General features: G+C 44.1%; 1 long non-coding RNA gene across 1 annotated transcript; it reads left to right on the forward strand.

Annotated features, from left to right (window-relative positions):
* The first annotated feature begins 300 nt into the window (after nt 1-300).
* LOC142911194 (uncharacterized) lies at nt 301-7,181 on the forward strand. The gene is made up of 3 exons (XR_012933334.1): nt 301-356; nt 6,694-6,816; nt 7,116-7,181. It is a non-coding gene; the product is annotated as an uncharacterized LOC142911194 (long non-coding RNA).
* The last annotated feature ends 3,792 nt before the right edge of the window (nt 7,182-10,973 follow it).

Here is a 10,973-nt window from a genome sequence, read left to right on the forward strand (position 1 = left end):
TCAAGGTATTCACCCCACCCCGTCTACCGCGCCCTTGAGCGTGACGCCACCTCTGCCTGTGTTACTTCCGTTATCTGTACAATCCTAATTTGGGCAAAGCTACGCCCGGTGACTGGCGGCTCATTAACATAATATATTCGTGTCGACTGTCGCGAGTTTATTGCTACGGGTTCAGCACCCACGCCCCATCCCTCCACGTATGGGCCGGCCTCATTAACATAATTTATTTAAATTAAGACCCGCTCGTTGCGGGAGAGGAGTGTTCTTGTACCACGCAAGTGACGTCATCTCCTGCTGCCGCGTGACGTCACGAGGTAACAGGAATCTTCCGCTCCGCGCGTGAACTGAAATCCGAGGTGAGAAATTCTCATCGCGGTTGTGGTGGTGGTTGTGGTGGTGGTTGTTGTTTACCAAGGTAGAGCCTCGCTCTCTCCCGTAGGGATGTCAGTTGAGTAGCAGCGAGCATGGGAATCGATGTCCAGGTTGGAACTTTACAACGCGGGGCCTAGCCACGCGGGGCCTTGCCTCCTGCCCTCGCCTGATCGCGTTTGCTTCAATTATCTCTCTTAGTTGAGCAATCTTTGTAAGAAAGTAATCTACCAGGCTATGCGTTTATTGTGTGTTGACCGACTCTCTGTGTTGCATTGCATTACATTTCCAAGTTTTACTCAGTTTGTTTGATTAAGTGTGCTTTTGATTTAAAGCTTTCTTGATTGCAGGGATTCATATTCTTGGTTCTTTCGGTAAAGTCACCACCACGTAGAAGGGAAACAATAAAATAATAATATAAAACAATAAAATTCTCACGACGTTTCAACTGCAACACGAGCAATCATCATCAGGTGTGAAAACCACAACAAGAAAATGTTCTTTATTGTTTTATATTTGTATTATTTTATTGTTTCCCTTCTACGTGGTGACTTTACCGAAAGAACCAAGAATATAAGTGAGCTTTCTCTCTCTGCGTGTCCTCGTGTTATTATTATTTCCTGCAGTCACCAAAGTTCCAAATCTCTCATTGACACAAGGCCGTAATTATAATATATTATAATATATATATTGGTGGGGGACATATCCCCCCCCTAATAATCAAATATGCTCAAAATGTCCCCTTCAAATATATTGCTATAAAAATATATTTTTTAAAAGAATAATTGCTATGCTATGTTAATAAAAACAACTTGCTAAACCTTGGCCACAAAATGTGGACTTGTCTTCATATAACAATGCGTAGATTTTTGTTTATATGATTGCCTTGTACTTTATGAACCCCTAATCTCTGCCATTACATACTATGAAACAAGAAAAGTTAAAAAATAAACAACAGCAATGTAATACAATATTATACATTATTGTATCAAATAATAAAAAATTCCATCCCATGTATTAGTGAAATTTTGCAATATTTTAGGAAATGAGTTTTCAAATTTAGATTTTTTTTTTCCTGGAGGGGGACCCCAGAGCCCCTGGTAGATTTGGTCCCCCCCAATGTTGACTCCATGGCTACGGCCTTGCATTGACTCGCGGATTTCTCTACACCCCTCCCCTCTCTCTCTGCCCCCCTCTCTCTCTCTATTTAAGGCCTCGACACAGAGGCGTTGTTTCTCTGTGTGCCTACAGTGAGGGAAAAAAGTATTTGATCCCCTGCTGATTTTGTACGTTTGCCCACTGACAAGGAAATGATTAGTCTATAATTTTAATGGTAGGTTTATTTGAACAGTGAGAGACAGAATAACAACAATAAAATCCAGATAAACGCATGTCAAAAATGTTACAAATTGATTCGCATTTTAATGAGGGAAATAAGTATTTGACCACCTCTCAATCGGAAAGATTTCTGGCTCCCAGGTGTCTTTTATACAGGTAACGAGCTGAGATTAGGAGCACACTCTTAAAGGGAGTGCCCCTTATCTCAGCTCGTTACCTGTATAAAAGACACCTGTCCACAGAAGCAATCAATCAGATCCCAAACTCTCCACCATGGCCAAGACCAAAGAGCTCTACAAGGATGTCAGGGACAAGATTGTAGACCTACACAAGGCTGGAATGGGCTACAAGACCATTGCCAAGCAGCTTGGTGAGAAGGTGACAACAGTTGGTGCGATTATTCGCAAATGGAAGAAACGCAAAAAAACTGTCAATCTCCTTCGGCCTGGGGCTCCATGCAAGATCTCACCTCGTGGAGTTGCAATGATCATGAGAACGGTGAGGAATCAGCCCAGAACTACACGGGAGGATCTTGTCAATGATCTCAAGGCAGCTGGGACCATAGTCACCAAGAAAACAATTGACAACACACTTCACCGTGAAGGACTGAAATCCTGCAGCGCCTGCAAGGTTTCCCTGTTCAAGAAAGCACATATACATGCCCGTCTGAAGTTTGCCAATGAACATCTGAATGATTCAGAGGACAACTGGGTGAAAGTGTTTTGGTCGGATTAGACCAAAATGGAGCTCTTTGGCATCAACTCAACTCGCCGTGTTTGGAGGAGGAGGAATGCTGCCTATGACCCCAAGAACACCATCCCCACCGTCAAACATGGAGGTGGAAACATGCTTTGGGGTGTTTTTCTGCTAAGGGGACAGGACAACTTCACCGCATCAAAGAGACGATGGACGGGGCCATGTACCGTCAAATCTTGGGTGAGAACCTCCTTCTCTCAGCCAGGACATTGAAAATGGATGGTGGATGGGTATTCCAGCATGACAATGACCCAAAACACACGGCCAAGGCAACAAAGGAGTGGCTCAAGAAGCAGCACATTAAGATCCTGGGGTGGCCTAGCCAGTCTCCAGACCTTAATCCCATAGGAAATCTGAAGGGAGCTGAAGGTTCGAGTTGCCAAACGTCAGCCTCAAAACCTTAATGACTTGGAGAAGATCTGCAAAGAGGAGTGGGACAAAATCCCTCCTGAGATGTGTGCAAACCTGGTGGCCAACTACAACAAACGTCTGACCTCTGTGATTGCCAACAAGGGTTTTGCCACCAAGTACTAAGTCATGTTTTGCAGAGGGGTCAAATACTTTTTTCCCTCATTAAAATGCAAATAAATTTATAACATTTTTGACATGCGTTTATCTGGATGTTTTTGTTGTTATTCTGTTTCTCACTGTTCAAATAAACCTTCCATTAAAATTATAGACTGATCATTTCTTTGTCAGTGGGCAAACGTACAAAATCAGCAGGGGATCAAATACTTTTTTCCCTCAGTGTATGTGTGTATCTCTGTGTGTGTATCTCTGTGTTATCTCTCTCTGTCTATGTGTCTCCGTGTCTGTGTTTTGTCTCTCTTTCAAATTGAGCAATCTTTGGAAGAACGTTATCAACCAGGTGGGGTGTTGACTCTTATGTTGGCCGACTCTCTGTGTTGTATTGCATTACATTTCTATTCTATATTTTAAAGCTTTCGTGACTGCTAGGATCCATACTCTTTGGTTCTATTGGGTAAAGTCACGTAGGTAAAAAAATAAAATAACAAAAATCACGACGTTTCGGCCACAACACAAGCGGCCTTCATCAGGTGAAGGGACGAGACTGTCTGGAGGACAGCGCTGGAGTGGAAAAAGCCACGCGCAGATCACGACCTTTAAGCTGTGTGAGAAGAAACAAAGCGCCTTGACAAAGGAATTAGCATATAATTTAGCATTGAAATGGCTCATTGAAATAGCTAAGTTAAAGTATACACATCCGCAGAGGCACCCCTTGACAAAGGAATTAGCATAGAATTTAGCATTGAAATAGCTGAGTGATTAGCTTGTAACTGGTCACAGAAATAGCTATGTTAAAGTCAGAGTATATACATTCACCGAGGCACCTAGTACAAATCAAACAGGAGAATTTAGCGAAACACAACCACGCTCAGACCACGGACCTTTAAACTGTGTGCGAGCAAACAAGGTGTCCTGACAAAGAAATTAGCATTAAAATTAGCATTTGATTGGCCGATTTTAGAAGAGAGGTGTTGTACGTGCCGGTGGACTTGCCGTTTGGCGCGGGGGGGGGGGAGAGTTTACCTATTGATGGTGTGAAAAGGGAATTTATAAGAGCTGCGAAAGTTTGGGGTACCACTACTTGAAAAATATACTGTACCATTGAAATTAGTTTAATGTTTAGTTCGATTTAGAACATCTTTTCAATGGTTGCTAAATTTGAAACCATCTTCTCGGTTGAAATTGTGTCTGTGTTTGTAGATCGGAATTGCCTCGTGAACAAATCTCTGATAAAAACCCGTGGGTTTGCAAAGAACCTTGGTATCGGAGAAAATTATATCGTGATCACCCGCAGCGTTGTAACAGTGATCAGCCACGGCAGAAGAATTCGTTTTGCCGTGTTTCAAATCTGATTTGTGCTCGCAAATTCGGTCAGAGACATGTCGCTTTGTCTCCCTGATATTGCAATCACCGCAGGTACAACTCAATTTGTAAACCCCGTGGTACTGTAAGTCAGGAATGACATCCTTCACGGATGGGATCAGATCACGAATTTTGTGTACTGTATTGAACCGGACCTGGATCTTGTGTTTGTTTAGAATTTTGGAAATCTTTTTAGTAACGCCTGCTATATATGGTAGTGTGGTGGTTTTGACCGGAGTATCAAGTGGTTGTTTCTGTATGGAGGGAGAAACAGCTTGGCGGATGGTACGGTCAGAGTAACCATTCCTTTTGAGGGCCAGGTGTACATGTTTTAATTCACTGGTCAGGTGGTGTTGGTCCGAAATGCAATGAGCCCAATGGTATAAAGTTTTGATGAGATAATTCTTTTTCGCTGGGTAGTGGTGGGAATCAGGTTTCAAGTAGGAATCTGTGTGGGTGGGTTTCCTGTAGACAGAATGCCCCAATGAGCCATCAGGTCTCCTCTCAAACAGAACATCTAAGAATGGTAGCTTGCCGTCTTTCTCCACTTCCATGGTGAATTTGATGGCGGGATGTTTGGAATTGATGTGGTGTAGGAAAAGGTTCAGAGCTGGGAGGCCATGTGGCCAAATGACGAAAGTGTCATCCACATATCTCTTCCACAGGGAAGGTCTGAGGGTGGAAGTCTGGATGGCGTCTGATTCAAATTTCTCCATGAAAATATTGGCTATCACTGGTGATAAGGGGGATCCCATGGGGGTACCCTCATTTTGTTTGTAGAAGGAGCCATTCCAAGTAAAGTAGGTATTGTTGAGGCAGTGCCTAACCAGTGCAGGTGTGTCGGGGTCTAGTCCATGTTGGACCAAATTTTCAATTATTTCAATGGTATCAGGTACTGGGACCTTGGTGAACAAAGAGACCACATCGAAGCTGACAAGGATATCGTCAGGGGACAGTACAACGTCTTTTACCTACGTGACTTTACCCAATACAACCAAAGAGTATGGATCCTTGCAGTCACGAAAGCTTTAAATCTAGAAGTGTACACACACAGTGTACACACACACACAGTGTACACACACACACTGTACACACACACAGTGTACACACACAGTGTACACACACACACAGTGTACACACACAGTGTACACACACACAGTGTACACACACACAGTGTATACACACAGTGTACACACACACAGTGTACACACACACAGTGTATACACACAGTGTACACACACACTGTACACACACACACTGTGTACACACACAGTGTACACACACACAGTGTATACACACAGTGTACACACACACTGTACACACACACACTGTGTACACACACAGTGTACACACACACAGTGTACACACACACAGTATACACAGACACACACAGTGTATGCACACAGTGTACACACACACAGTGTATACACAATAATGTCCACGTTGTTGTAGCTGAGCCCACGCACCCAAGGGAGGGAGCAATGAAAATGAATCTAAATCAACTTAAACTCCAACCCCGCTCTCTGACGTCATCACTCAGCATTACTTCATCGGCGTGAAACGCCAGGGAGAGGTGTACCTCGCTAGTGACGTCATGTCACCAAGGTATTCCACCGCACTCTTGAGCGTGACGTCACCTCTGCTTGGGTCACTGCCAGTGCCAATCCTTTCTAGATTTAAAGCTTTCGTGACGGCTAGGATCCATACTCTTTGGTTCTATTGGGTAAAGTCATGTAGGTGAAAATAAAATAACAAAAAATAACAAAAGAAACGTCGTGATTTTTTGTTATTTTATTTTTACCTACGTGACTTTACCCAATAGAACCAAAGAGTATGGATCCTAGCAGTCACGAAAGCTTTAAATCTAGAATTGATTACCTCTACGGGGAGGGCTTTCACCTATCTGTTAGAGCTTTTAACAGACAACGGGACAAGAAGTCACAACTCATCGAGATGCTGACCTTCCTCAAAAGATGCCGTGATCACAAGGCGCTTTGTTTCTTCTCACACAGCTTAAAGGTCGTGATCTAAGCGTGGCTTTTTTCACTCCAGCGCTGTCCTCCAGACAGTCTCGTCCCTTCACCTGAGGAAGGCCGCTTGTGTTCTGGCCAAAACTTCGTGATTTTTTGTTATTTTATTTTCACCTACGTGACTTTACCCAATAGAACCAAAGAGTATAGTGCCAATCCTTATTTGGGCAAAGCTACGCCCAGTGACTGGCGGTTCATTAACATAATGTGTTCGTTAAAGCCGTCGCGAGTTTATTGCGACGGGTTCATTGCCCACGACATATGGGACGAGTAACATTAACATAATTTATTTATTCTCTAATTTATTTAGCTACGGAGCCGCTCATTGTGGGAGGAGCGTGTCTCGTACTCCGGATGTGACGTCACGTCACCTGCTTCTGCATGACGTCACGAGGTAAACAGGTAGCTATCGCTTCCTGCACTGAAATCCGAGGTGAGAAATTCTCATCGTTGTGGTGGTCGTTGTGGTGGTGGTGGTGGTTGTTGTTGTTTACCAAGGTAGAGCCTCTCTCTCGTAGGGATGTCAGTTGAGTAGCAGCGAGCATTGGAATCGATGTCCAGGTTGGAACTTTACAACGCGGGGCCTAGCCACGCGGGGCCTTGCCTCCTGCCCTCACCTGATTGCGTTTACTTTAATTATCTCGCTTAAGTTTAATTTGTCTTCACCCGGCTCGTCACTTTGTAACTTTGTTTTATTGTAAATACTCACGCAGTTTTGATTTTTTTCACCAGGCCAAGCCCGCTTGAGCTGCTATACCGCTCTTGTTATCAGAAGCGACCTGCCCACAACAACACAAGGTGAGGCTTTGTCAACGTGTGTGAATGTTTTGACTTAAAACTTTGGTGACTGCAGGAATTAATATTCTTGGTTCTTTCGGTAAAGTCACGTAGATAGAAAAATAAATAAAAATAACAATAAAAATAATTAAAACATTGTAAATAAAGCAAAAAAACTCACGTCGTTTTGATCGCAACACAAGTAATCTTTATTTAATGTAATTGTATTATCTGTTATTGTTATTTTCTATCTTCGTAACTTTACCAAAAGAAACAAGAATACGTGTGTCAATGTCTATCGGTCAAAGACGCTAAACGGAGGGACCCGCAAACTCCAAATATACAGCAGGCGTCAGGGTCGGGATCGAACCCACGACTTCCTGTATACCAGGTGAGGTAGTTAACATCTCACCACGGAGAGAGACACGCAAACTCCAGTTAGCCTCAGCTATGTTCGTTGATCCTCAATTAATTACTTGGTGGAGTGAGAAAGCAATCATGCCGAGCAGATGAGGGTGGCCAGGCGTGATTCTAGACACGCCACCGCCTGTTTACCCAGTGACAGTGTACAGTTTGTGTTTGCAGTAACGTCTATTAACTCTGTTGAACACGGAGGTTATAGCATAAAAATAGTTTACTTTTGTTTTCCTCTGGAACTCTTTATAATAATGGAAACAGGAAGTTAACACAGCACGCACATGCAGCTGAAATCGGAACTGTTCATCCCAGCATTCAAGGACATCTGAGCCTGGATTCATTAATTTAGTATTTTCAACACCCTTTGCTATGTCAGCTGAATTTAGCTCTCATGAATATTCCTTTTGTAGCCAGACCGCCGAAATTGTGTGCTTGGAGTTTTGGGTGAACATTCATTTTGAAGATACGAGGGCTTCCAGGCATGTTTACGACCATTTGCCCTCTCATTGTGTGCCATAACAGCCCTGTGATGAATTTGGGAAACGTTTTTACATCCTGAATATATGAATAAGTATAGACGTGTAAGTCACATGTGACTATATATGCATTCCTCTGTGCCTCGATACTGACGTGTAGATGGTGTGGATATTATTTTTTTCTGTCTGCAGCTGACGCTTCCTCTGACGCTTCCTCCGCAGAATTGGTCTGATGGAGCAAATGCACTCAGCGCAGCTCGGTATGACAAGTCAACAATGCGACCAGCGTGCATACAGCACGGATCGTACTGGAGATTTCACACGGCACAAGAGAACTCACACAGGAGAGAAACCCTTCAAGTGCAGTGTGTGTGGGAAGGCATTTGCATGGCCATCTGCTCTTGTAGAACACCAGAGAACACACACGGGAGAGAAACCCTTCAAGTGCAGTGTGTGTGGGAAGGCGTTTGCACATTCATCTACTCTTGTAATACACCAGAGAACACACACGGGAGAGAAACCCTTCAAGTGCACTGTGTGCGTGAAGGCGTTTGCACGTTCATCTCTTCTTGTAGAACACAAGAGAACTCACACAGGAGAGAAACCCTTCAAGTGCAGTGTGTGTGGGAAGGGGTTTGCACAGTCATCTACTCTTGTAGCACACCAGAGAACACACACGGGAGAGAAACCCTTCAAGTGCAGTGTGTGTGGAAAGGTGTTTGCATATTCATCTGCTCTTGTAATACACCAGAGAACACACACGGGAGAGAAACCCTTCAAGTGCAGTGTGTGCGTGAAGGCGTTTGCACGTTCATCTCTTCTTGTAGAACACCAGAGAACTCACACAGGAGAGAAACCCTTCAAGTGCAGTGTGTGTGGGAAGGGGTTTGCACAGTCATCTACTCTTGTAGCACACCAGAGAACACACACGGGAGAGAAACCCTTCAAGTGCAGTGTGTGTGGAAAGGTGTTTGCATATTCATCTGCTCTTGTAATACACCAGAGAACACACACGGGAGAGAAACCCTTCAAGTGCAGTGTGTGCGTGAAGGCGTTTGCACGTTCATCTCTTCTTGTAGAACACCAGAGAACTCACACAGGAGAGAAATCCTTCAAGTGCAGTGTGTGTGGGAAGGCGTTTGCAGATTCATCACATCTTCAAGTACACCAGAGAACACACACGGGAGAGAAACCCTTCAGGTGCACTCTGTGCGGGATAGCGTTTGCACAGCAACAACATCTTCAAGTACACCAGAAAACACAAAAGCATCAGAAGATCCACAAGGAGTGGAGTCTGAAATCAGCTTGTGAAAGTCAAAGTGCCACAATAAGCCCATCCCTCATGAAACACGAACCGGAAGAAAATAACAGCTTGGACACTTTTAAAGGTATCGAGGTGAAATATGAAGAGGTGATGGTGAAGAGGGAAGAAGTGATGGTGAAGAGCGAAGAAGTGAAGGTGAAATATGAAGAAGTGATGGTGAAGAGGGAAGAAGTGAAGGTGAAATGTGAAGATGAAGATTCAACTCCAAAATGGGACCTTCACATCGATGGAGGCAACGTGAAGCAGGAGGAGAATTCTGACTGTGAGGCAGAGTGAGGCAACTCCCAGCAGTTTGTGGAAGTGGAGGTGTGGGTGGACTTCCTCCGAGACAATCCAAAGTCAAGTGGAGACCCGGTAGATGTGTAAGCCAGAGACGATGTCGCTCCAATAGATGCACCTTTGTCACAGGCCTTTAATGACAAGAATGTAAATTTGAACACTCAGCTCCTAGGTTCAACCTGCAGAGTAAGAGCGGCCAGTCTTTGTGGACCTGTGGGTTGGGTCAATCTCTCACCAGGAGCGAGAGCCAATAAGCTCCCAAGCATTCATGATGTTCTAATGATAATTGCTTTTACATGGTGCTTGCTTAATCGCCTCAGCAACTCGGGAGTTTTGTATCTCGTCTGAAACGCTCGAAGAGCATCCCCAAGTAGCAGCTGCCCCTGTGTGGCACAAGGTGGTGGCCCTGCACCGGCCTGCATGTGGAAAAGAGCCTGTCAGTAGGGGGCGATGATTGATGCGTCATCTCAGTTGTGTAGTTTGTAGGCAATCTTGATTCGAAGCTTTCGTGACTGCAGGAATCCACACTCTTGAGTTCTTTCGGTAAAGTCACCACGTAGTAGAAACAACAGATCACGGCGTTTAGATCACAACACAAGCAATCGTCATCAGGTGGGACAACCACAGCAAGAGAAACTGCTGAAGTAGTAGGCGCCTACTCCAGCAGTTTCCTCTTATTGCTGCTGTGCTTGTCCCACCTGATGACGATTGCTTGTGTTGCCATCGAAACGCCGTGATCTATTATTTGTAGCGTATTTAGAATTTGCTACATTTTGACCCAGGCGCCAGCATGCAACGGCCTACTCGTTTTGAATGACGCAACAATAGTACGTTGTACATTCACTGTTAAGCAGACGGTGCGTATTTGTAAAATTACTTCTTGTTAATACGATGTAACGTGATGCAGTCAATTTTGCTGCAGTAATTCAATGTTGTTAATATGCCCGTCAATGATTTAGAATGAATACTTGTCTGATTGTGCGTGTGCATGTAACATTTTGTCTGAGGGTCAAACATTGAATAAGTGATGTTAGGACAAAGTGTGTGTGTTTTTTGGAAGTAACCTGTACAGAGAACTCAGGTGAGACCCGTTGTTCTTGTGATACAGGTCACAGGGTACTTTTGTGTTTCACAAAGCGTCTGCCTCTGGAGCAACTCATTGTCTTTGAAATAGGTAGCATGCTTGGATCATTCATCAGTTACAAGGCATACCACTTGAAAGTTACATGTATAGGAGGAGGTACATTCTCTACAACACGAATTGTAGTTTTGTCTTGTTGACGTAGATTTTGTCTAACTGGGACTAGAATTGTTCCT

This window comes from Petromyzon marinus, unplaced genomic scaffold (genome assembly GCF_048934315.1).
Source record: "Petromyzon marinus isolate PM22_M1 ecotype Great Lakes invasive population unplaced genomic scaffold, UKy_Petmar_22M1.pri1.0 PM_G_Scaffold_17, whole genome shotgun sequence".
Taxonomy (NCBI): domain Eukaryota; kingdom Metazoa; phylum Chordata; class Hyperoartia; order Petromyzontiformes; family Petromyzontidae; genus Petromyzon; species Petromyzon marinus.